Here is a 27776-nt window from a genome sequence, read left to right as displayed (position 1 = left end):
GTACGAACAGTTGTTACCAAACAACACATAGCCGCTCTAACTCAAGAACGCCTTTCAGGACATCTCTGAGTTGAGGTCTAGCTGTAACGACCATTACAGCTAATTATCTCCCTGAACTGGGCCCTCACTTCATATGCTCAGGGTCTCATCTTCTAATGGGCCAAGAAAACCCATTTCCAGCGGCAGCTATAGGGGAGCAGGGTGTGCACAAGTAAGCTTTTCACCAGCAGCAGCCGAGGAATCTGTACAGGTCTGTACATATTTTCAGCAGTGGCTGGCACTCTGCTTCCTACCTCTAAATCCTTGAAGCACAACACTGTTTATAGGGCTATAACACATATAACTCTGTCGCTCTAGCCAGCAGTCTCTTTGTAGACTTCGCCTCTGACATCCCAAGCCACACCGTCCGACTACAATATTTAGAAGCACATTTCTTGACCAGGGATTGCCCAAGCTCTTTTAAAAAAGGATGGCAGGCATAAGCAATCCTAGACTTACATTCCTCCTTCCTAGCACGGCCCCCAAGTGGTGCTAGTGCAGCCTCATCTCTTAGTTTAAGCACAGGAATCATACCAACACTCTCGTACAATAAGCCCAAATCTCAAGAGGAAGGGAGGAAGGAGCGAGAGAGTCGGCTATATTCAGCATTGTTGCTAAAACTCCACAGTAGGTTGACCCCATGGCCTTTTCCAACAATCTTTAATACCCAGTGTTACATGATTCCTAACGGCACTTTTTTGGCGCTGGACAGGGCAGAGGTCAAGGTCTGGAATGTCACCAGGGCTGCTACTTACTGAGTAAAGACAATTAGACGATTGTCTAGACAACTGAGCTTTGTGCTGTGTGTGATAAGCATGCAATCAACTCTCTGAGGTGATATAAACAAGCTGCCTCGGCGCTGAATTTTCCTTTTCAGCCTCCTCCTTCCTTTTCTGGGGATCTCTTGTATTCTTCTTCTGTATGTGCTGGTCTCTGCAGCTCTCCTTCTCTGCATCTGGAGGCTCTGGTAGTAGAAACAAGCCAGCTGAGGATATTACAGTTGCAGAACACAGAAAACACTTCAGCCGCTGAGACAAAGAGCTAGCTACTGTAATTCTCTAAGCTTAGGGTTTGGTGATTTTATAGATATTATGTATATTATAACATTATTTATTCGAAATAATCAGTAACAGGGTAGATTAAGAATTCCTTACCCTAAACTAAAAGCCATCTTGGGCTGACACACGTCTAAGAACTGTGGATTCAACCACTTAAGAGAAAGGAACTGAAACTGCATTCATGGAGTTCAGAAAAGTACATTAGGGCATTGAGTTATTTCATTTTAAAAAATAACAAACCAAACAAAAACGTACAGCCAAGCCATTATCCTCTAACGTCTCCAGAAAAATTCTTGGTCAAATACATTTAAGGTGACCTAAACTCCATGTATGACTTGTTGGAGGTAATGAAAAAAGTGCCCATTTCTGGCCCAAAATCCATGCAGAAGATAAATAAGTTTCTGAAAGCATCTTTAGAACAGAAATAAAGAAAGGAGAATGGAGAATTTATTCATGGTCCCATGCTGTAAAAATCTGTGTCTGGCCTTCCGATGCCATGCAGTCATGTTGCATTCAGATTTAAAGGTAAGTTTTATTTTTAAATGACTTTGTTTGCCAAAATATATCTGGGGTTTGTTTTTGAAATGCTTCCAATGTTACCATGGTTTATTTTACTGCAAAACACTGATAATGACACCTTACAGTCCTGTAACACCTCTGTTTCAATGATCCTAAACCATTTTTTCTGTGGCCCTAGTTCACCAAACAATGTAATCACAGAATTAAAACCCCATTGACTCCAGTGGAATGTGCTCAAGTGCTTTGCTGAACTGGGGACTAAACCATTAAAATTTACATGCCTTTAAGGCAGAAATTATCTACCCTGTTTCACAGATGAGAGGAAAATGAGGCTTGCAGAGAAACTCAGACTTACACACTGTGATTCCAGATAGGCCCAGCTCAAACAGAGGGATGCACAAGAATCCCAAACCCACAGGCCAGAGGCAGACCCTGTTTTCAAGAATTTTATATTTTCATCCCTGTGCCACAGAAACCAGACTTGCAGGCGTGAGAAGAAACAAAAGCATATGAGAAAGATAAGGCCGTCAGCACTGAATACACGTAGTCTCGAAAAATCATCTTAATTGTTCTCTTCCTTCAAAACGGGCACCCAGTTCTAGTTTTAGACCTAGCAAAGTGTCACAGACTCAATGTGTTAAACCCAAATCCTGCCTCTGCGTTCACAAAAGGATTTATGGAAATACGAGCCATTTCAGCCTCTGCTAGGGCCTGCAGGAAGCCCCCTGTGGATGTCTGTCTTACCCAGAGCTCTTTTATAGGACCTTCTCAAGCCAAATTTGCAACACACAATGTCCTGGGAATCCTTCCCCCAGCTTTCTAAACGGGGCTTCTAAATGGAAGAAATGTGTCTCGGGAGAATCCTTCTTGGGTTTTACACCAGACCCCACCCCCGTGTAAAGGGAGCATGTTTCAGCCCCATGCTGTGCAGATACATCAATAAAGCTCACAGTTCTCTCCCTCACTATCCATTCTCACCACCTCCATTTAAAGAGCTCCCAATAACTCGGGACATAACATCCAACTTCACACAGAGTGAACATTAAGCAAGGACAAATTCCCTCTTATATCATCCAAAGGCAGACTACATACCACTTAGCAGAATATGCAGGATGTGTTTTATTTACCTTTCTCAAATAAGGCACCTGGGCTTTTGTTTTGTTTGTTTTCTTTTGTTTTTATGTCTTTTTTTTTTTTTCCTTTTTTAACCAACCTTTGTCAGATGAGTTCGTCTGAAAATTGCTTGTAAAGCCCTGAGCAGGTTCTGCTGAGTGAAGCCAGGGCTGCATTTACTATTCTCCAAGCTTCCAAGGCACCTCCTTGCACTGTAATCGCACCATGATAGAGCAATGATATAAAACAGAGGGAAATGAATCAAGGCTGTTAGTATCCAAACTATTAAACGTAAAACTTCTGTTTGTGAGCCTCAGAGGTTTCTTAAAGTGTAAGGGACGTCATCAGTCTAACCATGCTAGGAACTGCGAGTTGTTTAAAGCCTGATTTAGCGCAGTTTCTTGGAGGTTCAGAGCCACTTCAGATGAAGTTGTGCCTCGCATGAAGTTAGAAGTTTTATTAAAATTGGGAAAGAACGGCTCACTTAAAAAACATCTGTTCAAATATTCTTTGTCGTCTAGACCAATGATAGATTCAGATCCAGAGGAGTCCAACAAATGTGCTTAAAGGCTTGGAAAGACTTTTCAGGGGAGGAGAAATTAAAAAAAGACTGGGGGAAAGGGAAGGGGGCATTTTTCAGAGGCATCTAAATGACATAAAAGCTTATTTGCTAAATACAGACAGGAACATAGGTACAGTAGAGATTAACTTACCCTCCTTCCTGATAAAAGCTAAATAAGCTCATTCCAAGACCTGGGCTGCCAGAGGCACAGTGCTTCCAGTGCCACACCACTCAGCTGTTACTTCCAAGATTTCAGTGGAACAATAACCTGGAAGACATAAATAAGCTCTGCTGTCTCCAGTAGAGTTTCAAGATGTGGTGGTCAGCATGATTAAAATATTTTGTAGATGACTGTCCACATGTTTCTGTGCCCGACTAAGGGGCTGAGGAAGAGACACTCCTTAGCTGTTTGCAGTGGTGTGTTAGATGCAGGTTATCCACATAGCCCTACGACAGCTTTTGCTTTGATGAGATCAGAGAAAAAGTTTAATGCTCTGATCCTCTCTCTACCGTAGCTGGAACAGCCACAGTGCTCTGTGACCTGAATGATCCTGGGTGTCAGAAGATTTAGTCAGGGACCATCGTTTTGTTCCTAAAGTGACAGATCTTTGTAAATTCTACTGCATTTATACAAACAAAAGGTGAATGTTTGCACAACCCATGCAGACTTATAGCAACTGCCTACAATACGGGAAAATCCTAACTGATACTGCTCCTTCTGTAATATGCATTAAATCAACTTCCATTGGTAGCAAGTCTCCTGCAGAAAGAGGGCTCTTCCTCCTTCCTTCATATAATTTGACCCCCAGGGCATAAGAGCTTTCTCCTCTGCAGCTCCTGCCCATCAGTGCATCTTCTTTGCATCTCTTTTCCCCTTCAACTCATTCACACTCTCTTCTGAACTCAGCTGGAAGCATCTCTTTTCCCCCTTGCCCATGACTCTTAATTTCTCTCTCCCTTGGCAGTTATTTAACTCATTAACTGAATTAATTTTAACCCTAAAGCGCTTTGGGTGAATAGATTTTATGAAAGATCTGATACAAAATAAAGTCTTGGGGGCTTTATGCCACTGTAGGTGCACAAAGGAGCCTCAGTGTAGCTGAGAATCAGACCCTTATTTCACGGATCCTACAAGGAATTTAATCGCAGTGCGACTCACAGATTCCATTTAATGACAAAGTCGGTCTTTGATTGATAAAGGTCCCATGCCTCTGACACAGACTAAATAGCCAAGCATTCTGAAGAGTGGAAAAATTATTCTTGGATCTGTATGAAGTAGCCCTCTCCATCATTTCCCACAAACTTGCTTCTTAGCAAAATTCTGTTTCTTTTTTCAAATGCTGTTTTATTAGGAAATGTTAAGAGGAGGGTAGAATCCAACACGGCGGTTTTGCCTTTTGCTCTAAGAGCTGGCTGTTGGGCAGGGCAAACAAAACAGAAATTCAGCATAGAAATAACATGGAAGTTGCCCTGCAGAATGTTTATTTTACTAGGTGCACTGATGGCTTTGAAAATCAGTTAAGTTTCTTTTTCAGGTCAATTAAACTTTTGTTCAGCAAAACTGCACGGAGACAAGAGTCTAAGAACACGAGGTATTGATTGTAACCTGCTAGCACCCAAAAAGGGGCATTTTCAGCTGGCTATGCAAAAGTGGTTTCTGAGCTTACAATTTTCCACATAAATGCTCAGAAAGGGAGGAGGGCACCCTGCAGAGGCTCCAGAAGTGTGCTTGGTGAAACCAAGGGGGATTAGGGCCCTTCAGTAACACTTACACCCTACAGAGCATCACAATTCCTGATTCACATCTTCGTGGGATTCTTCATATAAAACCATATATATATATAAGCATATAAATAAAAATACACAAAATTGCCTATAAGTCTAAAATGATGATCATTCCCACTGCTACTCTTCAGCACTATGAAGATCATGGCAGCGAGAACAACACCCCACTTAGCTGCAGCCAGTTCTCAACGCAGCGCCGATCCCTGCAGGACACAATGTAGGTCCATCACAAACCTCAGCTTCAAAGTGCATTTCTTCACCAACAAAACTCCATAAAACCTGTGCATTAGAGACCAAGAAAAGAACAAAAACTGAGAAAACCGAGAGAAAAGAGAATCATATTCTCTTTCCCACTGCGGCCACTGACTTGCTACATAACCCTGAGCAAGTCACTGCCCAAGACACTTCTTCCCAAGGCTTCCTTGCTCAGACTATCAGCTACTTGGGACAGGGACAAGCTTAAGGCTGTGAAGTCTCTGGAGGTAAATAATATGCTGTCACCATAAACATGCATACAAGCACACAAAGAGATTGGAATGGGTTTTCAGACATAACTAGCTGGGAAAGAAGTCATGGATGGCTACCATCCTGTTCACTGGAAGGGAAAGCAGTGTCTATTTGGAAAGCCAACCTGGCACACACGTGCCTCATCCCATTTTTATTACAGTGTACTTATTTCAGCGTGGTTGAAAATTTCATCGACTTCTGTAGCAGGACTGCTCTGCTGATGGGCTGGGGAAAAAAGGAAAAAAAAAAAAAAGGAGGAGGTAAAGGAAGAAAAAATGGAACCAGTCTGGGACTGCTGCTAGTTTCTCCATTACAGACACTCACCCACTGTAATCACAGGCACTAAAGAACCTGCTCTGATCTTCTCAGAACGGATGACCTCACAGCTCTTTCTTCATCTGTAATTTCTAGATTTCAGCTGATTTAAAAGACTGTTAGGAAACAAAATAGTGTTCATAGATCAGTGCCAAAGAGAAGCCCTTGTATCAGGAACACGTCTGTCTGTTTCTGATACATGGAGCAAATTGACCCCAAATACAGCCCTGGACTCGGTGGTCGTTTTCCCTCGGAGCTGTAAATAAGGAGCAGGGCTGAGAAGCTAAGCCAAACTAATTTGGCCAGTTATTATTTGACTGAAAGGTGATACTGAACGTTTAAATGGTTTATCCCCTTCTTGTTAGTGGCATCATTCAATCAGGAGTACTAAGCCTCCAAGTGAACGGATTGCAACTACCGAGGGAATTCCTCCCTCCAACCAGGAAATGTGGGGTTTGTTAGTTCAAACAGCATCTGTAGGAAGCTGGTAAACAACAGCTGAGATGATGAAAGATCACATCAACTCCTTGCTTTGAAGTAAAAGATATTAAAACCACGAGTGTACGAGTTCTTATTATAGCTTAGCCCCCCCCGCCTGCTGATCCCCAAGAACCTGGCATGGTTGTTCTTGCTGCATAACAAGCTGTATAATAAAATTCCATAAAAACATCAACGACGCACTTGAAAGTGACATGAAAAAGCGACGGAAGCCTATTTCTCGTGATGCTGCCATTAAAGGCAATTTGTTACTTTATGCCTGGAACGAAATCAAACACACTGCCAGGCCCAGAGTGATGTTTTTAGTCTCAGAAACTTAAGATATGTTGTCACCTGGATGGGCACTCTATGACTATGCAGAAGCAGAACCATCAGCATCATTTGTACATGGAGTGCGTGTCAGGTGATCTGCAAATGAGCACAAGGACGAGGGGTCATGTTTTAACAGCAGACTCCTAAGGCATGAAGTGTGAATTCTCTGGTTTGCAAAGTTGGTTAGGTATTTGCTGATAATCACAGAAGCACACAAATAAGTTAGGTGCAAATTTCCCTTGCGCAGTAAAGGGCTGCAGGTTAAATGCCTACAATGCTTTTGAAAAAGCAATGGACACAGTTGCTTCTGGAAATTATTTCCAACTCCTTCACTCTACCTGAGAGTACTGAAATTTAGAGAAGATGCATCTTACATTTCTGTTACTGTCAGATTCTATCTTTAGTTCACTGTAGCTATGGAGAAAACTTTCCCTGCTTACTCCTTACCCAAGATCTGCTTTCTCAAAGTTTGGTATTGTGTTTCTTTTTTCTTTCTCTGCCAATAACCTCTCCACCTTGCTTTTCCTCTTAGCTAATACATTCTAACGAGTTTTTCAACCTTAAAAGAATGGTATCTACAGAATCCAGTGGATGAGGCACTAGACTGAGACTGCAGAGACCCAGGCTGGATCTCCAGGTCTCCGGTGGTCCTGCGGTGCAGTCGTTTCTCTCTCTCAGCCATTCCTGTATAAAATAAGGATAACAACTTACATCTTCATTTGCAAAATGCTTTGAGATCTCTGCATGAGAAGACCCAAATAGTAATCATGAATAAGATCAAATAAGAGAAGGGTTTTATTCCTTGTCCTAACACGCTGAGTGAAATGTTTTATCTATGCAAATATTTTTCCACAATAAGTTGTTGTTAATAACAGCCTTTCCCCCTCACTTTTTAAAGCCTTGGGCTTTACAAATTTAAAAATGCCTTCTCAGGAGGATCTCTAAAACCCATACCCCTGATAATGGGGACTCTCTCAATGCCAACTATCCCCCTCCTGCCTCCTCCTCCCCCAGAAAGGCACCCTAGATCATGTATGTTTGTAACAATGCCTTTATATGATCAGGGTAAAATAAGCACATACAGTCCAACTTGAACCAGTCATGTGCATGTGTCAGAAGGTGTCTAAAAGTTGAAGAAATATTCTGAAGTATTTTGCCATCTAATTTGTTTGATTAGGTGCCTTTCAGCACATTTAAGTACATTTATTTAGGGTATCATAAAGCTTACAGAGACTACCAAAGTGCTTTAGGATACAGCACATCCTGCTTCTGCAGAAAATGAAGAAACATTTTAGATTTTGACCTTCAGATAAACCCCTCACAAGCAGCTTTATGTCTTTAATACAGCAGTGTTTAGGACTTTAAAATCCTAAAAATAACTGATGTCCACAAACGAAGGAACGCTTACGGATGTGGATCCAGCTATGAACCCACATCTCAGACATACCACGTTCAACCAATACCTTTCAGGTGGGATCTTCTGAGAGTCTTCCTGGCCCTTAAAAATGATGGTCAAGCAATGGCAGCCCAAACTCAGTGCAGAGTCCATCTACCCCTGAAACCTTTGGGCAGGCACCCTTACAGCAACAGAGTTCAGACCCAATACAAGCAGGTGTTCCGGAGAATCAGAATGCAGACACCTTGCATCCTTATTCCTTCTGGTTTTTCATGCAAAATTGTGATATCAGGTTTCAAATCCCAAGTATAAAGCCCCCAAATGGATGGGAGATGCAGCCAGACATCACTGCTCACCTTCACCTCTGCCCTGTCCCTTTATGGAGGCTGTAAACTAGCACATTCACTCGCCAAATGCCTACGCATAACCACGAGCCAGAGACTGGCAGCAGGTAATGGATTATTAATTACTGCTGACAGACGTAGCCAGTGGCTTTCCCTTAGTTTCCACTTCTGGGTAGAAATCTGCACACTTTCCTTGAGCAAACAAAGTGGCTGTGGCATAACCTGCCTTTTTCTACCGACAAACCTGAGCACAAATAGGTCCCGATTTTGCTTGTCAAGCAGTGTCTACCTTTGCTGACAGCATTGAGCATATGTTGCAGGGGTTGAGGAGCAAAGTGAGGCACGAGGAGGGCTTGGCTCTGCATAGTCCTGACCTAAGCACTGTTGTTAGTCTACAAGAACACCTCTTTTTCCAACACAGAGCTGCTGGGTCTGATTCAATCAGCTTTGAAACAGAGAATGTGAAAACAAATCTGTTCAGGTTCTCTCCCTCTTATTACAAGACTTAGCACCTCTGCAGAATGAGCACTGAGAGAAACACACACTCTGCAAATGAATTAATTAGACACCATGAAAGAATATGCAGGCTTGGAGGGGTGTTTTACTGAGCAGTTTCCAAAGTAACAAGTGGTGAAAAAAATTAAATCGCATTCCCCGGTGCCCTAAATATGACAGATCAGAACAACCAGGGTAGAGAGAAGCATACATGTGTTAGGACTGGTACGCTGATCATCATGAATACAGATCGATTTGAAATGATTGTACAGTCAGCTGTCAGAACACGCTGGTCTTTCACTTCCCCCCTTCCCTGCTCTAAAGGTATCTGCCTGCATTATGGGGCTACAAGTAATGCAATAAAAAAAAAAATTCAAGTTTCATTTGACTCTTGTTGCACTGTACACCAGAGCTGCATGCTTTACAAGTCTACTAGAGTGAAATAAAAAGTAAGACTTCCTGTATGTCTGCACCACTTCTCAGGTTATGAGGCAGAGAAAAAAATCAGTAATTGCTTTACATATAAATGTGAAAACAATTTTAGAACTCCCTGGTCCTGTATCAACATCCATGCATTTGTCTTTTACCAGCTCTCAACTGCACATTATCATAACACGTCATGATAAAGGAAAGGGTTATACTCCATGGCTCTGTGTTAACCTGTTTATGTCCAAGCATTTGCAAAATTCCTCTTTTCCCATTGAGGTGTGCAGGGGATGCTAAGGGCTCTACAGCTTGTTTTATTTTCTGAGGGGTTTCAAAGTAAAAATCTATGACTATCTCCCCTAGCCTTGTATCCTCCAAAGTCACAGGGTGCAACAGGAGGAAGAACCTAACATATAAGCTGGGGTAGGCACAACTCCAGCCTTCATCTCAGTGCCTAGGTGCTGCTGGCTGCACTGTATTGCTGGGGTACTGCAGCAGTGCAGAAAGTATGACAGAGAAAGAGGGAAGGGCTGGCACGTGCGTTTCATTAAGTGAATCGAAAGAAAAGCCAAATTCTAGGTGGCAGACCAACATACTTTCACCAAAACCACTGAATGGGTTTTAATTCATTTGTATTGTTATCTCAGTGCTAATCTATCCACATAATCCAGCCCCATATTCTGCTACATCCATCGACAAGAGAACACGCACTGCAGCAAGGAAAAAGAAAATCAATACTATGCAATTAAAAATATTTCTTTTAAGTAGCGGTAACCTGCCTCTTCCTTTGGCAAAGACAGCCAAAAGCTTGCACAGTACATACAGAACAAAAATAAACCCAAGTGGACGTTCTTCTCAAGCATTCATATGGAAACCCTAGGGAGATGAGTGCCACTTGAGGGAGAAACAAAGCACTTACCTCAGTGCGATGCATTGCCAGAAACCATTAAAACAAAACAAAAAAAAAAAAGCAGAGCACTATAACTATTTGCCATGCCTGCTGCATATGGCCCTGCCTTCTAGTTAGATCCACGTAGCAGTAGTTAAAGTGCTTTGAAAGAGGATTGAAACTCAACAACCGTATTAATTAATGCATTGAATAGCGAGCACGTGCACTGCCGACAGACTGGGTTTCATTTGTATTATGCAGTGAAGTCCTCGTGGCCAGACCTCGTGCAAACCCACTGCAATTAACGGGGATCTGCAAAAGTCCTTGCACAGGCCCAGGAGCCTGTAGAGTTATTTCTTGGGTTTTGAGGCCGGTCAGTGCCATTGGATCATTTGGCCATGTCTCCAGAACAGCACAGGCTAGAGAATTTCATCAACCAGCCATGCACTGAGCTCACCAGCTTTTGCTTCACTAAAGCACATCTTCCAGGAAGAAATATAGTCAAGCTGTGGAGAAGGTGAAAGATGGGGATTCCCAAAGCCTTTCTCAGAGTAAGGCTAAGGCTAAGCAGTGGACAAACCAACTTGGAAACGAGCAGAATTTGGCTGCAATCTGCACTCGACGGCCCTAAAACATCACAAAGCATTTCTGAGCCAGTTGAACTTTTTTCAGTTTGAAGGAAGTGAAGAATTATAAAGTAAAATACGGGGGATCACAACAAAAGCAGGCATGATATTTGTCATGAGCTGCAGTTTGATATTCTCCTGTCCTCTCACGCTGTTTCATTTCTAAAACCAGTTCACCCTGGATCCCATCACATGAGAACATGACTGTGGCTCGTAGGGGGTACTGAGAAGGAATTTTCAATGCCATCACTACTATTTGTGCACACCCTAGAGGGATTTTCTTCCCCAAATCCTTATCCCTTCCCACTCTCCTCTCATTCTTTAACTTCTTTAACACTTCTCATCATATCTAAAATTAAACAAAAACAAAAACAAAAACCCAACAAGCACAGTGACAAATTTAAGTATCTGAAGACAGTGATAGACATCCATCTAGGTGCTGTATCTTTAGTTCTGTGAAGTCACTGGTACTGGATTTAACCAACATTTTTTGCATAACAGTCTGAACAGGAACATATTAAAAGCCCTAGCCTAGCTGTGCAAAATAAAGAGTGTTTTATTGCTAAGCAGAGTAGAAGATCAACAGGCAAACTAAGCTGGACTTGAACTTGAAATGTCATAGAGTACTTGGATGCCAAAGACGACAGGCTGAACACTGTCCAGAATGCTTACGGCTCTGATTTAGTGCCCACCGAAATCAATTATTGATTGGAGCAGGCGCTGGAAGATGCCTTATGTGAGCTGCCCAAAGGGACGCGGGAAGTTCATGGCAGAGCTGAGAACCAGCCCCGATCTCCAGACTTTCATTTTAACCATATGTCCATCTGTCCTTTTAAATTTTTCTGTATTCTCTTTAAAAGCAATTCCCCCTACTTCTGCCCCCCCTACTCCGCTAGGAAGAAGATGGCACTTTAACTCTCCTAGCCGCGCTCTGTCAGCTCTCACTGCCACTTGGGATGTGCTGTCGCTTCCATGGAAACAGAATCATGAATCTTTTTCCCAGGAAATCCCTCCAAACTGCCTTCATTTTGTTTTGTTGTTGTTTCTAGGCAAGTCTGCGTGTGTGCATGTGCACATATGCATGCCGAGGCTGTAGGACTTTTGCTGCTATTTAACAGAGAAACAACGGTTTGGAAACTGAATTAGGTGCGACATTAATCCAAGTGTAAAATGTTCTCTCCCTTTTCAAAGGGTTTCCCCTCTTCTGACTGGGACTTCTTTGCCAACATTGGTCTTGCAATTTGGATGGCAGGAGAGTATTAAAATACTCAGCGATTTATCTGCATCTCTTGTGGTCGAGGAAAGGCAGTTCTCTGGTGCAAGGAAAGAAGGGGAATGTCTGTCACAGCAAGTCCAGGTAAAACTATGCAGTTCGCTCTAAACTCTCACATTAACATGTGCTTTCCACCACCTTGGGCAGCGCTGGGGATTGGACTGGAACAGAAAACTTGACAGTCTACAGCCTGGGCTGCCACAGCAGCTCCCACCGCTTGAAGTTGGGAAAGCTCAGCAGCACGTACGGAGTCAAGCCCAGAAGAGGCAATGCAATGTACACTGACAGTGATTTACAGCCAGGCAGGTCCTCTTACACCTGAGGAGAAATTTAAGAGGAAAGAAGTCCCTAGAAAAGACTGCAGAGCATATCAAGTCACGGCGCTGCAGAGACAACGACCAGCCTTACCCATCCTGTACAGGTTTTTCTCCATCACTTTCACTATGCAAAGCTGCCAGATCTAAGCCAGGATTTACCAGCCAGGTCTGCAGCCTTGCAATCCGTACAGAGTACAGGGCTATGGAAATCTTGAGCTCTGCTCCTCAGAAGTTCATTGCAGAACAAGCAAGACACCACGGGGCACTATTGCTTGCATATGGTCTTAAATTCTGCCTCATTTATTTTCTGCTTGTTCTCTCATGGTATACCCTGTACAAGGGAAAAATAGATGCATATTTCATATTTTGTTGTGTATCTAAATATTACTATAACAGACAGTTTTTTGTATCTGAAAAATGCATATTCAACTAAAATATCATAAATTTCTCAAAATTTAGTTTCAAAGTGTTAACAAATATTTCCTAGAAGTGAACATTTTTTGAATTTCCATACTGAAATTATACTCGGTTACTACATTTGCCTCAGTTTCACTTCTAAAGCATGAAAAATTCAAAATGAAAACTATTTCATTTTAACCAAATAGCTTAAAAGAAAAATTGACAACATTTTTTTTTTTTTCAGGAAATGAAGCCTCCACTCAAAGTCAAGAGGATTTTTTCTGGAGTTCTGAATTTTAGCTAGACCGTTCTCATCCTTCATTTTCTCCCTAAGGTCATTTATTCAAAAACTCTTCGATGTGACCAAGGCACAACAAACAAATATAATTCAATCACTTTGGCCTATTTTTCCTTTTCTATTCAACAAGAGTGAGGAAACAAGAATAAAACCTTTTCATTTACTCCTCAGGGGCAGGAAAACGAACTGGTTTGAAGGGGCCGAAGAGTTAAAGTGGGACATGGAGCCCATAAGCTCCAGGTCACAGATCTGAATACCTTTTTCCAGGAACATGAGGCATTTGGACTTAAGAAGTGCTCCTGTTATGGCCACCACCAGAAAGCCCAAATTCATTCCAAAACACACGAATTTAACTGCATGTCAAAATTCGGTGTGACACAAGTACTCGTGGTCGTGACTCCCGATCCCACACGATTAAGCAGTGCTTTCAGCGAGTCCTCAGAAAACTGGGAACCAACAGTAGTGACCAGGGCAATGCCCCTTCCTGTTAAGAGCACTTTATGAAGCCAACTCAAGTACGACAAGGGTTGAGCTATTCGACATAGTAAAGCTGTATGTAACGGGCAGAAAAACTTTGCTCTGTCATGTCCTTGTACCAACTTGCAATGTACAACAAATGATTTTGGCAGCAAAGGAGAATTCTCCCACTGTTATATCTGCAATGCTAGTGCAATCCACAGAAACCATGTTGGTTTCATGTATCATAACAGCCCGAGGGAAACTTTACTCTTTTTTTATTTCATTCCTCTCTCTTCCTATTTTTTTCCTCCATCCTGCAAACAATTAATTATAAAGCTACACCTAAATTATAAATTACCAACTTTAGGGGGGAAAAATTTACTTGAAATTCTGAAGGGCTGATATGTCAAGATCGGAGAGAAGCAGCTGTTTTGGAAATGTTGCCTTTTTCTTTGTTCCGAATGCTATTTAAACATTGGCAGGGGGCCTCATTAAAGATGAATCGATGAATTAGTAAGTAGTGTTGTAGCCAGAAGAGACAGCATGTGCTCCTGTGGTGAAAACAGATTTACACAAAAGAAAGGAAGGGGGGAGAAAATATCCCATCTCAATGTGTAACAAAGTCAGTGTTTTACAATATTCTATCAGAGCTGCACCAATCCCAGGCAGGATCCATCAGAATTTCCAATATAAATTCATATTTGGGGATGGAAGTTGGAACTGGATGCAAAGTTTCCTCTGGGCTAAAATGTAATAGACAAGTTTTGAACCCTAGAGCATTTTAGTTACCAAAATGTTATGAAGTGTGAAATAATAATAATTAGGAATATAACATGGGAATCACAAAACATGAAGACACAAGCCAGCTGAAAAAGCAAAGAGAGATATCAGATCAACTATCACAATAGATGCACGCATGCATGAATATGTTAATAGCACCTTACTTTTGGCAACAGACTTCAATGAAAGTGTAAGAAAAAAGGATCAGCTTTAGCCATGGAACTGCAGGGGGGGCTCAGATAGTCCAAGATGACGAGGATAGAAATATCAAGGGACAGACCAAAAGTGGAACTGCTTATCTGACTCTGAAATGCAAAGAAGTCAGCAAAGACAAAAGACCTGTCACAGCTCCTGCCCTCAGCATGATGCTCACTCTTTTGGCCTTCATCTCTTGCTGCAGCACCAGGAGATGCAAAATAAGAGCAAGGCAGCGGTTCCACGCTGTCGTAATGGGAATGGTGCTTCCCATCATGTAGCTGAACATGCCTTTCACATAACCCTTGTCACAGGCATGCTCCCATCACCTGAGCTGAGCAAACCCATCAAATACTTGGACATCCACCCACCTTCTCATATGCCAGCAGACGTTTTATCATCAGGTGAGCAGCAAATTGAGACTGTGGCTCTAAACTTAATGACAGACACCAGATCCACGTGCCCTTGGATTTTTTTTTTCAAAACTCCCAGGATGACTTCTGAGGAAAGTTTTAAAGAAAATTAGTTTCTACCCTTTCCCATGCAGACCTCCTTCTGGAAAGGCACTTAAATATTTTGCCAACTAAGAACAAAAATACAGCAATTCAAAAGTTACTAAAAGTGCGTTTGTATTTGAGACAAGTGGAAGAGAAGGTGCTTGCACTGACCTACACACTACGTAACTGAAGCCCGTGTTATTCTTTGATACTTTATTTCCCTACTAATTATAATAATTTGGCCTCTGACTAACAAGTAGAAACATGAAAATTTAGCTGATGTTTTTTGAAGACTATAGAAGGATGAGAGAGAAATAATCCATTAAGATATTGTCACCCGTGAACTGCTACTAGTTGTTCTCCTGTTGTGCTAGGCACTGTACCAGCACAGGTTAAATTAAGGATGTACACAGCCCAGAGAATATTTCAAGTAGCTTAGATTAAAACAAAAACAAACACAACAGAGTAAGTTTAATTTCCAAGGTCTCAAAATGAAGAATTTACTCAAGGTCACCCCTGCAATCCGTAGCAAAGCCAGAAGTTGAATCCAGACCTCTCATATTCAACACCTCTTCATCTATGCCACATCCTAGAAATTGTGACACAAAGGACCCTAAGCAACTACCAAGAAAACAAAAGATCTCTGAGTGATTCCTGTGGGTCTTCAATGCATATAAAATATATATTTATCACTCCATCTTCCTACACTCTGATTCATTTCAGATCTATCACTATTAACAAACCTCAAGAAGAGTCCTAAAAACTTGCAAGACATTAGTTGCTCTTTTACAGTTACCAGAGGACCACTTATCCTACTTTGTTAGGCATAAAGAGTCAAGGTCTTCAACTGCTTTAATTTTTTACCCATGTCAAAGATTTGGGACAAATAAAACGTTAGTGTTATTTGTGTCTTGAATGCCACAAGGCTGAGCTTCCTCTGTTTTGTTCTTTTAAATCATTTACAATTCAGATCTGGTTCAAAATACTGCGTGTGATGTATTTTGCTTTCCTTAAAAGGGGAAACCCCAAACCTCCATGCTGAACGCTGACAAAATTACTGACCTTCAAACAGGAGAAACTGAGGCACAGAGCAGTGAAATGACATAGTACTGGCACATGGGCACCCTGAGCCAGAACTAGGACTCAAACCCAAAATGCTGCTGATCTCTCAGAACCCCAAAACAGACGACACATCTGGAACAACTATCACTGTACAAGGGGCGTATGCATGTTTTTTCATTTGAATTCTACTTCCCCCTATACAGAGACACAATAAGAGAAATATAAAGAATAACAGAAAGTTCCTTACAAAATAATCACACACTCAGGTGATAATAGCTAGCAGTTTATGCCAAAGATGGAGAGTGAAGAATTTGACTTCCCTTTTAAACCAACTTCTGAGATCTTTATGCCATTTTAAGTTTGTTATTAGGGATATTAGGAACAGATATTTTTTTAATTAACTTTATGTCCCCTGACTCCTCCCCAACTGCTTCATGTACTTTATTACTCACATTGACTCCCTGTGACCATGACCCAGATTCTCACCAACACAGAGATCTGCTCAGGCAGAACTGAGACCATCAAGAAGCACAAGAAGCCTCCCCGAATCACACCGGGCAGCCACTCCAGACCTAACTTGATGGCTTAAGTTAGAGCAGCCCAGCGGTTACTCCAACTCCATTAAGGCAATCAGTCTGATTGAGACCCAACTGCACAGGAAAATTATGTGCCACCAGATTGTCTATCTTATAATGTACGTCTGTGTAGGAATACACTATCTTAAAATTTCCCTACATGAATAATTGCCATTGACAGTTAAAGTCGCATCACTTTGCGTCATCTGGGCAAAGTAAAATGGCAAAACATGAGCAAGTTTTGCTATTTGCTTTCATAGTAAATAGCAGTTTGTTCCTTAAAAGTAAAATGAATTACTTGCAAAATAAAACACCACTTACCGTAAATAAAGGGAGGGATATTTAGCCAACAAATCATACTGATTTAAATGAGCTTAGAAAATAGGTATGTAGAAAATTATTCATCAGATTGTTTTCTAGCTCACACTAAAAATCATCAAATTAAATGCCAAATGTAAGATCAACTCTGAATTGTTATAACTATTTAAATCAAGGAGGCCAAAATGCTACATAAGGCAGACAGAGAACAGCTAGAGAGTACAATATTTAAGAAAAAAATGGGGGTAGAGAAATAATCTGGGTATTTAATGCCAAAGAAATTTTAGGGTTGCAGCCCAGAAAGAGTTAACACATCCTTGCAGCAGAACATGCCTTAAAAATAAATAAATAAATGAATAAATCTTAGCTTACTATTCTTCTAAACCGACATGGCTTCCATTCAAAATGTTTGTTTCATACCATTGCTGTTCCTCTGGCTTTGCTGTACTTTCTCTAGGTAGGGTCATAAAAAAAATATTGTACCTTAAAAAAAAATGTACTTGAATCTATTGATTTCTGCTGTACTAAAGCCCCTGACATTCTGGCGCGATGAAGATATTGCTCTGGACCCTGTGTGCCTCCTCATACTTCTCCTCTGCTTATGAGGGTCTCTAAGGATGGTATTAAAGATATTGTAGTTCCCACTTTCCGACTCTGGGATATCAGCGAGATTCTCCTGTGTAAAGAATAATTATCAGCACTGCTGTTACCTCTAGTAAGTGTGTAATTACATGCTCTGTTTTGTGGGCTGTAGGCTGTGCAATTTTAAATTATACAGTAATGACAAATTCTCTCTTTTTCACCACCTTCTTCCAAATAATAATAATCATCATCATCAACATCATAATGAAAGAAAGAAAACCTTCTTCTCCTGTTAGGATTAGCAGTTTGCATTTGGTTGTGGATTTATTTATTTTTCTTTAAGTCTGAAAGGAGCTTTGAAATCTAAAATTTCTACTGAAAAATAGGAGAAAGCTAATAGAGGGAGAGGGGGAATGAATAAACGCACGGAGACAGTGAATACAGAACAAACCTTAACAGAGAGAGCAAGCTCAGGCAAAGAAGAATATTCGATTCTATTCATTCAACAGAATTTGCCCTGCTTTTATTGGAAATTCTGGTCAATAACAGGAGCCCAATGCACACTGGAATCCTTTTCCAGAAATGGAAAGAATCTCTTTACAAGCCCCAAATTGAGATTTCTTTGCAAGAAAGAAATCAGCACTCAGTGAAGGAAATTAGCCTGACCATGATAAACAACATGTAGTGCAAAGTGCGTGTAATCAGTTCAAGAGATCAGATGTCAGAGTGCTCTCTCGTCTGTCCCTTGATCATCACACCAATTAGCGATTAAATATTAAAACAAGACCACTGTATATGTGCAGAGATAGCTAGAAGCTATAAGTATGCTTCTGTGCCCACACAGACAAAGGCACAAGACACATTCAGGGGTACACCGAGCGAAAACAAAAAGTGACAAAATCCATTTGCAGCAATGCAAAAGCAACATTTTTCTGTGCAGTGGGGAGAACCTTTCCTTTGTGAACTGAGAAGCAGATATTCAACTGGTTTATTTGGCTTCAACAGAGTTAAACCAGTTTATATTTGCAGAAAATTTGGCACACAACTCTGTTTTTATTTTCCTGCTGCTACGAAGGTTTACATATATTCACATTCCCTTTGGGATAAGACTTATACAGGTTACTAGGGAAAAATGCAAAAGGGATGTATACAAATACCCCTCTAAAACCTACAGGATTTGAATTAGATCTTTTCCATGGGTTATTTCAGGTATGAGGCTTGAAGGCAATTCTATGGAATTTAATTGTTAAACAGAATCCTCAGTGAAATTGTCTAGGAATGTCACAAAATAGAAAATTCGTTACGATGTTATTTACTATTCAGGCTTCTTTTTGTTTGCTTCCACCAGCAGGATGCTGTTTTCCCTCCCAATATCACAAGATGTAATCTCATGTAATCACATGAACTGTTGCTATTTACAGTACCGTTTCCAATTAAACAGTGTTCACACGAGGAAAACACGCAGGGTCAGGTCCTAAGAGCATACAGGTATTTCAGCAGCAGTCTATCAGGATAGTCTTTGCTGTAATGGAAAAGAGTGGGTTAATTTGAAAATTCTGGCTTGCAGACCACTGAACAGTCCTTAGAAATGGAAACTCGTAGTTGCTTTTGCAGAACAATTATAGAAGGCTATCTGGGCCCCCAAGTCTGTGTTTTACTACTCAACCACTAAGTAACACTAGAGCGATGAAAACAACTTGGGCTTTACCTCAACTCCGTCCTTAATGTCCTACTAGGAATTAATTCTTCCACTGCAGTAGTATTCCGAGGCTCTGATTACGTAGCATTATGTCAGGCCACATGAAATAAATTGCAAGAGCAATTTCTGAAGGGAAAGTAAGTCCTATGGTCACGAGAAAATTCCAAACCTGGAATTCAAGATTCCTGCCTCTCAGCCAAGCGAGTAAAATAGTAATCCTACTGATTGGATTAACAAAGCTATCTCAGCTTCTCCAGCTCCCAGCGGTAGGACAATCCTGCCTCAAAACTGGTACAACCAAATGCATTGGGTTGTTAGAACATATAGGGAGCCTCTAAAGCTGTTCCATGGCACCTCTGAGGCTGAAAGTACTATTTCTTGTGCATTCTGTAGGACTTAATACAGGATTCCAGAAGGCTTCAACTAGCACTAAGAGATCTCTTTCTCCTCCTTGGTTTTATAGCTCTTTTAGTCATTGTATCAGAACACTTCTGACATGGAAGGCAAAGGGGGCAGATTGGAATCAAGTCCCACTGAAAGTCGGTTGGATTTGGGGACTAACATGCCTTGCAAAAATACCCTATGTTAACATCTGTGGGACTAGTTATATACTTATGTGTGTTATTGGATCAGACTCAAAAGACAAGAGTCAAGCCCTAAAAGGACAAGGTGAGGGATATGCACGACTGGGACATGAAAAATAGGAATTAAGTCAAGCATGCAAAATTGTCATTAAAATTTACCAGTCCAGGGACTAAATATATGTCTCTCCCTTACAAAGCCTCATGGAGAAAATCTTATAAAAATTAATAGGCACTGAGTCAACAGCAGTCTACAGGAATAAAATAGGATGCCATATAAATTACTCTAAAATCTACAAGGAAAGGTGAAGTTTCAGAGAAGTTTTATTTTCTTAAAGGCTCATATTTTAACTTCTGCAATCACAATAAAGGCCTAGAAAATGTCTAGAAGAGGAAATAATTTACAAGTAAATGTAATAAAAAATGTTGTTGTACTTGTCTTGAAGAAAATGACTTGCCCATAGATAGTAGAATTTTACTCTTGAGTTAGATCTCACTTAAACCTGTCTGGTATTGTACTGTTATTGATAAATCCTAGAGGAAGTTCATTTAAATGGCATCTGTAAATTATTAGCATTATCTTATTTATTCTGTTCTATGATACAGAAGTTCTGCACAAATTTAACAATAGGTACCTCACACCCAAGAAAGAGCTAATGCTCCACAAATTAGGGAATGAGACTGCAAGGCAAATGGCTAAAATGCTTACCAAAACAATAGGAAGTCTTAGTTCAAGGGCACACCCTGCCACCGCTCACATCACTTACTCCAAACGGGGGCGATACCTTCTGTATTATAGAGGCGTTGAGAAGATAAATGCAGCAAGGACCACGAGCTGTTTCATTTACAGATGACCACAGATGGGGAATAAATTCTGTAGGAAAACAGAATCAACAGCATAAATTAAACTGATTCATCAACAAGCAATACTAAACATCTCCTCAAGCTAAGTTAAGCCTTAAACTTCAGGGTGTAACCCAATTACCACTGGGGAGTTGATATTTAGATCTTGATCTGAAAGATAGCGTTGCATCTATCTGCAGACCCACCAAAACAAGGCCCAAGCTATCTGAAGAAATTCTGCTGCCTTATACATCCCGTAAAGCACTACGTGCATTTATGCTGCTTGTTTTCTTACATTAAAAGCTCCAAATGCCAAGTCCAGCCTCATGTAACAACACACGGCATTATGCAGCTCTCCAGGTGCTCTGTGGCTATTTCATCTTCCCCTGGAACATTTGGTATTGAACATTGCCAGAGGCAATGGACCTTCCGGACCAACAGCCTGCCCGCTATGGCAAATCAAATGCTTGCCATAGTTTTTCAAATGGCAGAGGTTTAGGTAAGCAAACATCCCCACCCTATCACCCTAGACAAAACATGAATGCACTGCAAAGCTGTGCTGCTTGTCTCACGTGAACCCTGCTCGTAATGTAAAGCTGGCAAGGTGTGACAACTGCCTGGAAGGACAGTGAGTGTTGGAACAGATGTAGGTCAAATTTGTGTCCAGGTACCAGAATACACTGCCTATCGATAAGTGCTGCTTTGTTTTCACTGAAGGCGTTCTGTTCCCATTAGAGTAACACAGATATTGACAGAGAAATAAAACTAATGCGCTGCGATAGATGCCCACATCCTTTTCTTCCAGGAGTTTAAAACCTATGTTGTATTGTGAGCAAGCTACACACCATGCAAATGGAAAGCGCTGTTAGAAGGAATACCCTCCCCATGAGAGCTTGTTGTCTGTTGCAAGAGTCATTTAAAACCTCTCTGGATGATGCACTGGAAAAATAATCTGCTGGGAGTACAGGGGGAGGGATGGACCTGATTATCTAATAGGTGTTCTCTGTGTCTAATTATTAGGCTTGGGCAAGAGATACAAGGGAACGCAGCAACAAACCAAAAACAGCTTAGAAAATATTATCAAAGCCTTTTTCTACACAGTTACACAAGAATTTCAGGATATTTACAAAGCAGGTTGTTAAATTCTGTGCTTTCAGTATGCCCGTGTAAAGGAGACTCTGACCGAATGCCCAAACCTACCATCAGTCACCTGGAAATCTGGGGCTCACTGCATTTCCCTCGCTGGGTGGTTTTACCTCTCACAGACTCTGTCGATATAACCTTGGGCTTCCAGAGACAAAAATAACTGCAGGTTTCCTTTCTGCACAACTAGAAAATGCCAGCCTCTGGCTGAAAGGCATTTGGGAATGGGACTCTCTTCTACTTCTGCACACAGGGGCTTGTGCACCAGAATCTTGAATTCAGAAATGATTTAAGCAGTAGTCATGAGGTCAAACAAGCTCTTTCAAAAGATCTTCCAGTAGATTTTTGTTCCCCTTTATCTTTACAAGATGGAATGAGGTTGATGTGAGTGCAATGTTCTTCAAACTGAAGGGAAAAGAAGGGGAGGACAAACAGAGCCAAAGGCAGCGTTTTTGGGCAACCAAAATGCCTTCTCCCCCCTCTGCCAGATACAGCCATCCATGGTTTTCTTCTTGCCAGTCCTTTCCAACAATTTTCTGCTTCGTGACTGCTGCAACATTAGCATTAAGGATATTTTGTAAGATAATATATTTGAGCCCTGAGAAAACAAATGTTTGGAGTATCATAAGCAAATGGTAAGGAGTGGGAACAGAGGCTACAACAACAAAAAATCACTTTCCCTGGTGCCTCAATTCCCCCTTTCTCAAAATAAGCAATATTCCTGACCTCCTTTGTGAAGTGCTTTGCAGCCAACAGAATTAAAAGTACCAGGTAGAAGCTATGATTCATTATTACAGTGAATGAATTTCAAACAAAATGTACTTTTGGACTAATCCTGCAAGTCTTCGGGTTAAGTTACAAACAGCCTCTGTTTAAGTTAATCTGGGGACTCAGCAGCTTTCAGGATCAAAAAAATACCAAAATAATGTAGTCTTTCTATATCTTAGTTTGACCATTACAACAAGCACAAGCAGTTATTTGTTTCACCACTACATCATCAAGAGGCTTCATTAGCGTATGTAGCATAGTTCAAGATCCTCTGTTGAAAGATGCCCCATAACTGCTAAACATTATTCATTAATAAATACCTTATATATGCACATGAGAATTTTTTTCGCTCTCCAAAAATAACAGGTTGTTTTCCTGCCCTTTCTGCCACACAACCACATATATATTAAGTGCAGAGTTTTTTCCCTAGCACCTCTACAAAATTTGTTAGGACAGATTTGGCTCCTCTGTTTCAACTCAGTTAGGAAAAAGGCTGTAAAAGTTCAGCCATGGATGATTTTTTTCCTCTTAGACACAGAATATGATCTAATTTCTTTGTTGCTGCTAGGCTTACAGAGACAGTTTTGAAAACTATCCTCAGGCTCCCCATCCTTTACTTGGGGTGCGCATTTCAGATTTTTGAATGAATCCCTTTTCCTGGATTTTAATTGACAGTGAAAACCTGATTTCTGAAGCCAAGGTAAGGTACTGAAGGTAAGTGATCAAAACACTGCCCCTGTAATAAATCACTGTAGTCCAGGTCACGGTTTGGAGTGTGAATGCAGCGTTCAATAAAGAAACACACTCCACCTTTCAGCTTCAAGCCGACCCCAGCTAATTGACCTCATTGTGGTCCCCCCATTAATCATTCTGGCACAAGGGGCAAGAGGCAGCTCCACTGCATAGACTTTTGCGGGGTGGGGGTGGAAATAAAAGGTAAGAGGAAATCATAGACAATTCTTCCTTAATTAACTCATTGGATTTCCTGCTTTGTTAGATGTCACAGTTTTACCAATGCAATATGAAGAACGGTATGGATGGTTTGTCCAGTTTGAGCTCACGTAGCCCACGGATGCCCAGCGCAGCAAACAAAAGTAGATGTGAACAACTGCCTGGTACCAGGTCCTACAAAGACACAGGAGAGTACAGCAGGGTTACGTAATTGTTGGAAAACCCGAAGCAAACCACGCTACCCTTTCATAAAAACTTCCCTTCAAATATTACGAGTTCAGTTCTGTGCGTGACCCTGCTGTCATTCAAATAAGAGCAGAGCAAATGAAATTACTGCTATATCTGCATAGGGTTTCCTATAAACGTTGTGTGAAGAGAATATTGTGCCAGAGCACATTGGGAAACAATGAATCAACATCACCTCTTAGCAATTTTCTTTCAAGACTTCAACCTTTTTTTTTCAGCTATAACCAACATCACCTAAAAGTTTATCTATTTATCTAATAAGTCAGCGTGATCACCCAGAGAGCCGTGGCCATGCTCATGTGAAGAATTTCAACAATTTAAGTTAAGGAAGTGACCCTACTGACACAGAACTGAAGTCTGCACGTAGACAGAGAGAATGTGTGCCATTTCCAAACGTAAATGAAGTTTTGGATTCCAGAATGATCAAGTTAACAATATTATTTAGATGTATAGGTGCACAGACACCTTTAAAAACCGGGTTAAAAAGTCATTGGGAGCCAGTGGAATATAAGAACTGAAGTCTCTAATAAAAAAGGAACATGTAAGCACTTTCATATTTTTTATCTTGTCTTTCATTTAGGATTATGCCTGCTTTATTTTCGATCGGCATAAATCTGTTCATAGGCTGTGAACAACCAGATCTGACTTTAGTGGCCCTGCTTTGAGAGGGGAGTTGGAGCAGGTGACTTTCAGGCATGCTTGACAACTTAAGTTATCCTACAACTGCATTAGAAAAGGTTTTAGATAGACAGAAATAAGCCTTCTAAACACTGAAATCGGAGGGATCTAAACATGAACATGCAATTGTTTGCTAAACCGCCAGCAATTTCTGGGGAAACATCCACCCCAATGCAAGGATTTTCACAACCACCTAAAGGATTTACTGAAAACCATGAATTTAAATTAAGTAAAGAGCTCAAAACTCAGGGACATAATCACAAGTAACAGTGACAGAGAATATTAACCGTCCTCAGAAATTGCTGAATATTCAGGAAGAGGATAAAATATTTAGGAGCTCCATAGTCCTGTCATCATACAAGATGTCCCACTGAACTTGCTCATCTAAACAAGCATTATTATATTGCAGAGATTTCACAAACTGTGGTGTGCCATGAATGCACAGATTTGGGATCATCTTCTAGCTCAAGCAAATGCTATAGTATAGGGCTATTAGAAATTTGAATTTGCAAATGATCGGTGTTTGATATCCAAAGGCCCTGGGTATGTGAGCCAGGTTGCTTGAAACATGAATATCAGAATTTCTGCAAAGTCAGATCCCTAATCTTACATTTTTGAAGACATGCTCCAGTCTTTCCCGAAACTCCTTCCTTCTCCATTTTTCTCCATTTACATTGAGTGAATGCTTGAATGCTTCCCCGCTAGCAATTCAAAAGAAAGGACAATCCCCTTGGAGCGTGAGACACAGAACCTATTAATAAGCAAATGGAAAGAGCTGGCATATATTCCTCATTGTTTAATTCGTCAGCCACTAGAGTCTGAAGCATTTCTCTCCAGGGCCTCAGCCATGTAGAGTCAGTGTGGGAGATGACTTAATGCTATTGTCTTGAGCAAACTCTCTCAAACTCTCACACACAGCAAGGACTCACAGGATGAAGGCACTCATTTAAACAGACAGGTCTAGATTTTGGGGGAAACAAGCCTTTAATCCTATACATGCTGCCCACACCTGTGCAAGATTCAATTTTGTGGGTGAAAGGGAGTGCAGAGCTTTAGGGAAATGACACACTCTGCAGAACTGATGAACTGTGTGAAGATGGCTGGTGAGAAGATCAAGCCCTTATCCCCAACTGGAAACCTACCACTTCAGTTTGTGCTTCTGGGGCTGTCTTAACCCTCTCCTCCCTTGAATCTGATTTTCCCCTTCCCCTCCTGCAATACTGAGCAGTCTGAACAGATTTCAAGTGAGTGCTGCCTGATACTTACTTTCCTCTCTCTGCCTTGGTGATAACAGGGGGCCAACTTTTGTATTGCATTATTATTTGCAGGATTATTTCCATTAGGGGAAAAAACGGAAAGGAGAGTCTTTTCCACTTATGGCAACAATTAATATTTTTTGCCCTCACACTTCACAGATTTTGAATAACTACACCTAGGACCTGGCCCACAGAACATCATTCACTGGGGAAGGAATGCTGGGTTTTAAGTCAGGCTCAAGGAGAAAGAGGCAGTGCTGAGGTCTATACTCACAGAGTTCTTCTGTCTTTCTCCATCATCTTTCTCCATCTTACAAGCATTTTCACCCCCACTGCCCCTGTATAAAAAACAATATTCTGCCAAGCAACAGGAAATATCAACACTAATACAAGAAATTTAAAGTAAAAGAACCCACTTTCCTTTGAATTGAGGACACACAAGTGTTGGGTCTAACAGCATGTTGTATTACCTGTCTGAGGTTCATCTCCTGCTCAACAGGTTGAACACTTCAGCTTCAGTCCCTTAAAATCTTTGAAAGTCTGTTGCATTCCTGCATCTAACACACCCAGCTTGTTTGTGGATACACTAGGAACTTTCTGTGGTGAGAAAAAACAAACAACAACAACAACAAAACCCACACCAACAGCCAACCATCTGGATAATTTCCTTCCGAAAACATTTCCCCCACATACTTGTTATGTCTCCCTAAAGCTTCTATCCTGGCTCTTCCCATCGTGTGATCTGCTGTGTATTTAAATTTCAGTCTGTGTGACAATACTACTGGGTATATCCTGTACTTAAATCATTTACTTGTCTTTCATATTGACACTTTCTCAAATGCAATCCCATCACACAAGTGCTTCAGTGACATGTTGAATATATAACAGACTCCCTAGCGGACACTGGTCATTTTAATGTTGTGAACAGCTCGTCACACCTTTCATCCTCCTTCCACCTTGCTGCATTTGCTATTTCTACTGTATAAATTGGGGTGACCATGGAATGACAATAATCTCACATTGATGCACCACTTTTCATCCCACTGGATTCCTAAGTGATTTACAGATTTCACATATGATTCACTGCATCATTTCTGTGACAGAACATAGGCTGAACCAGTGCTCATATTAGGTGAAGCTATCACCATTTGAAATTGCAGGTTAGGTTTCAGAAAGAAAGAATTTGAATAACCCCATTAGAAAAACATGCCAGTCAAAACACCCCTGAAAAAACGCACTGGATTTTTAAGAATCCCAACTGTTTAAGGCAGTTTATGATTCATGCTCAAGCAAATAATGCTCTTGGCATTGTACAAAGAGGACAAAGCATTTGAGCTGTCAAGAGGGAAAGGCAGATAATGAAATGTACATAGGCACAGCCAAAACATTTAGTGTGTATTTCATCTGTATGTTCTCTATATATACAAATATACACAGAGTTTCAGGTGGAGATATATATATATATATATATATATATATATATATCCACATTCATGAATATTCATCCATACACTTACACGTTTGCCTTAGGATGGGTTTGTTCCACATTCGTTTTCAAGCTTTTTGCATGAACGCATTTATTTTCTAAAAACCAACCGTAGGTACATCTGTATAGGCAACGGGACATGAACAGAATTCTCCCATTGATAATTGCAGTAAAGTGTTATAGTTCATATTCTGAACATGTAAAGAGCCTTCCATCATGAATTCACACAGAACACTCAAAAATTACAGTAAACTCTGAATATATTAAGGGAAATAGTCACTGGAAATCCACGAAAAACAAGAAGCTAATCAGTTCAGGAAGATCCATACTTCACTGACGATGAAAAAAACCCTCTATCTTACACTATACCTCTACAGTTTTATTCAGCAAAACAAGCCAAAATTGTCCCAATTTAAGAAATGAAAGGAATTAGTATTATTTTAAAATTTTACAAAGTCTGACAGCAGGCAGGAGTGTATCCACAGA

The 27776-nt window shown here is 40.9% G+C and overlaps 1 long non-coding RNA gene across 1 annotated transcript in view; it reads right to left on the bottom strand.

The window, feature by feature from the left end:
* LOC310886736 overlaps positions 1-27304 on the bottom strand; it is a 53642-nt gene extending 26338 nt beyond the window's left edge. Inside the window, exons 1-10 of the long non-coding RNA XR_014575441.1 lie at positions 26275-27304; positions 26079-26142; positions 25159-25299; positions 21963-23798; positions 20629-20793; positions 19064-19161; positions 5908-6014; positions 3443-5355; positions 2830-2941; positions 795-1003 (exon numbers count right to left, since the gene is read on the bottom strand). This is a non-coding gene — a long non-coding RNA (uncharacterized lncRNA). The remainder of the gene's footprint in view (positions 1-794; positions 1004-2829; positions 2942-3442; positions 5356-5907; positions 6015-19063; positions 19162-20628; positions 20794-21962; positions 23799-25158; positions 25300-26078; positions 26143-26274) is intronic.
* Positions 27305-27776: the final 472 nt, after the last annotated feature.

The sequence above is a fragment of the Anser anser genome (genome assembly GCF_964211835.1).
Source record: "Anser anser genome assembly, chromosome: 26".
Lineage (NCBI taxonomy): Eukaryota > Metazoa > Chordata > Aves > Anseriformes > Anatidae > Anser > Anser anser.
This window is presented reverse-complemented; position numbering and strand designations above follow the sequence as displayed.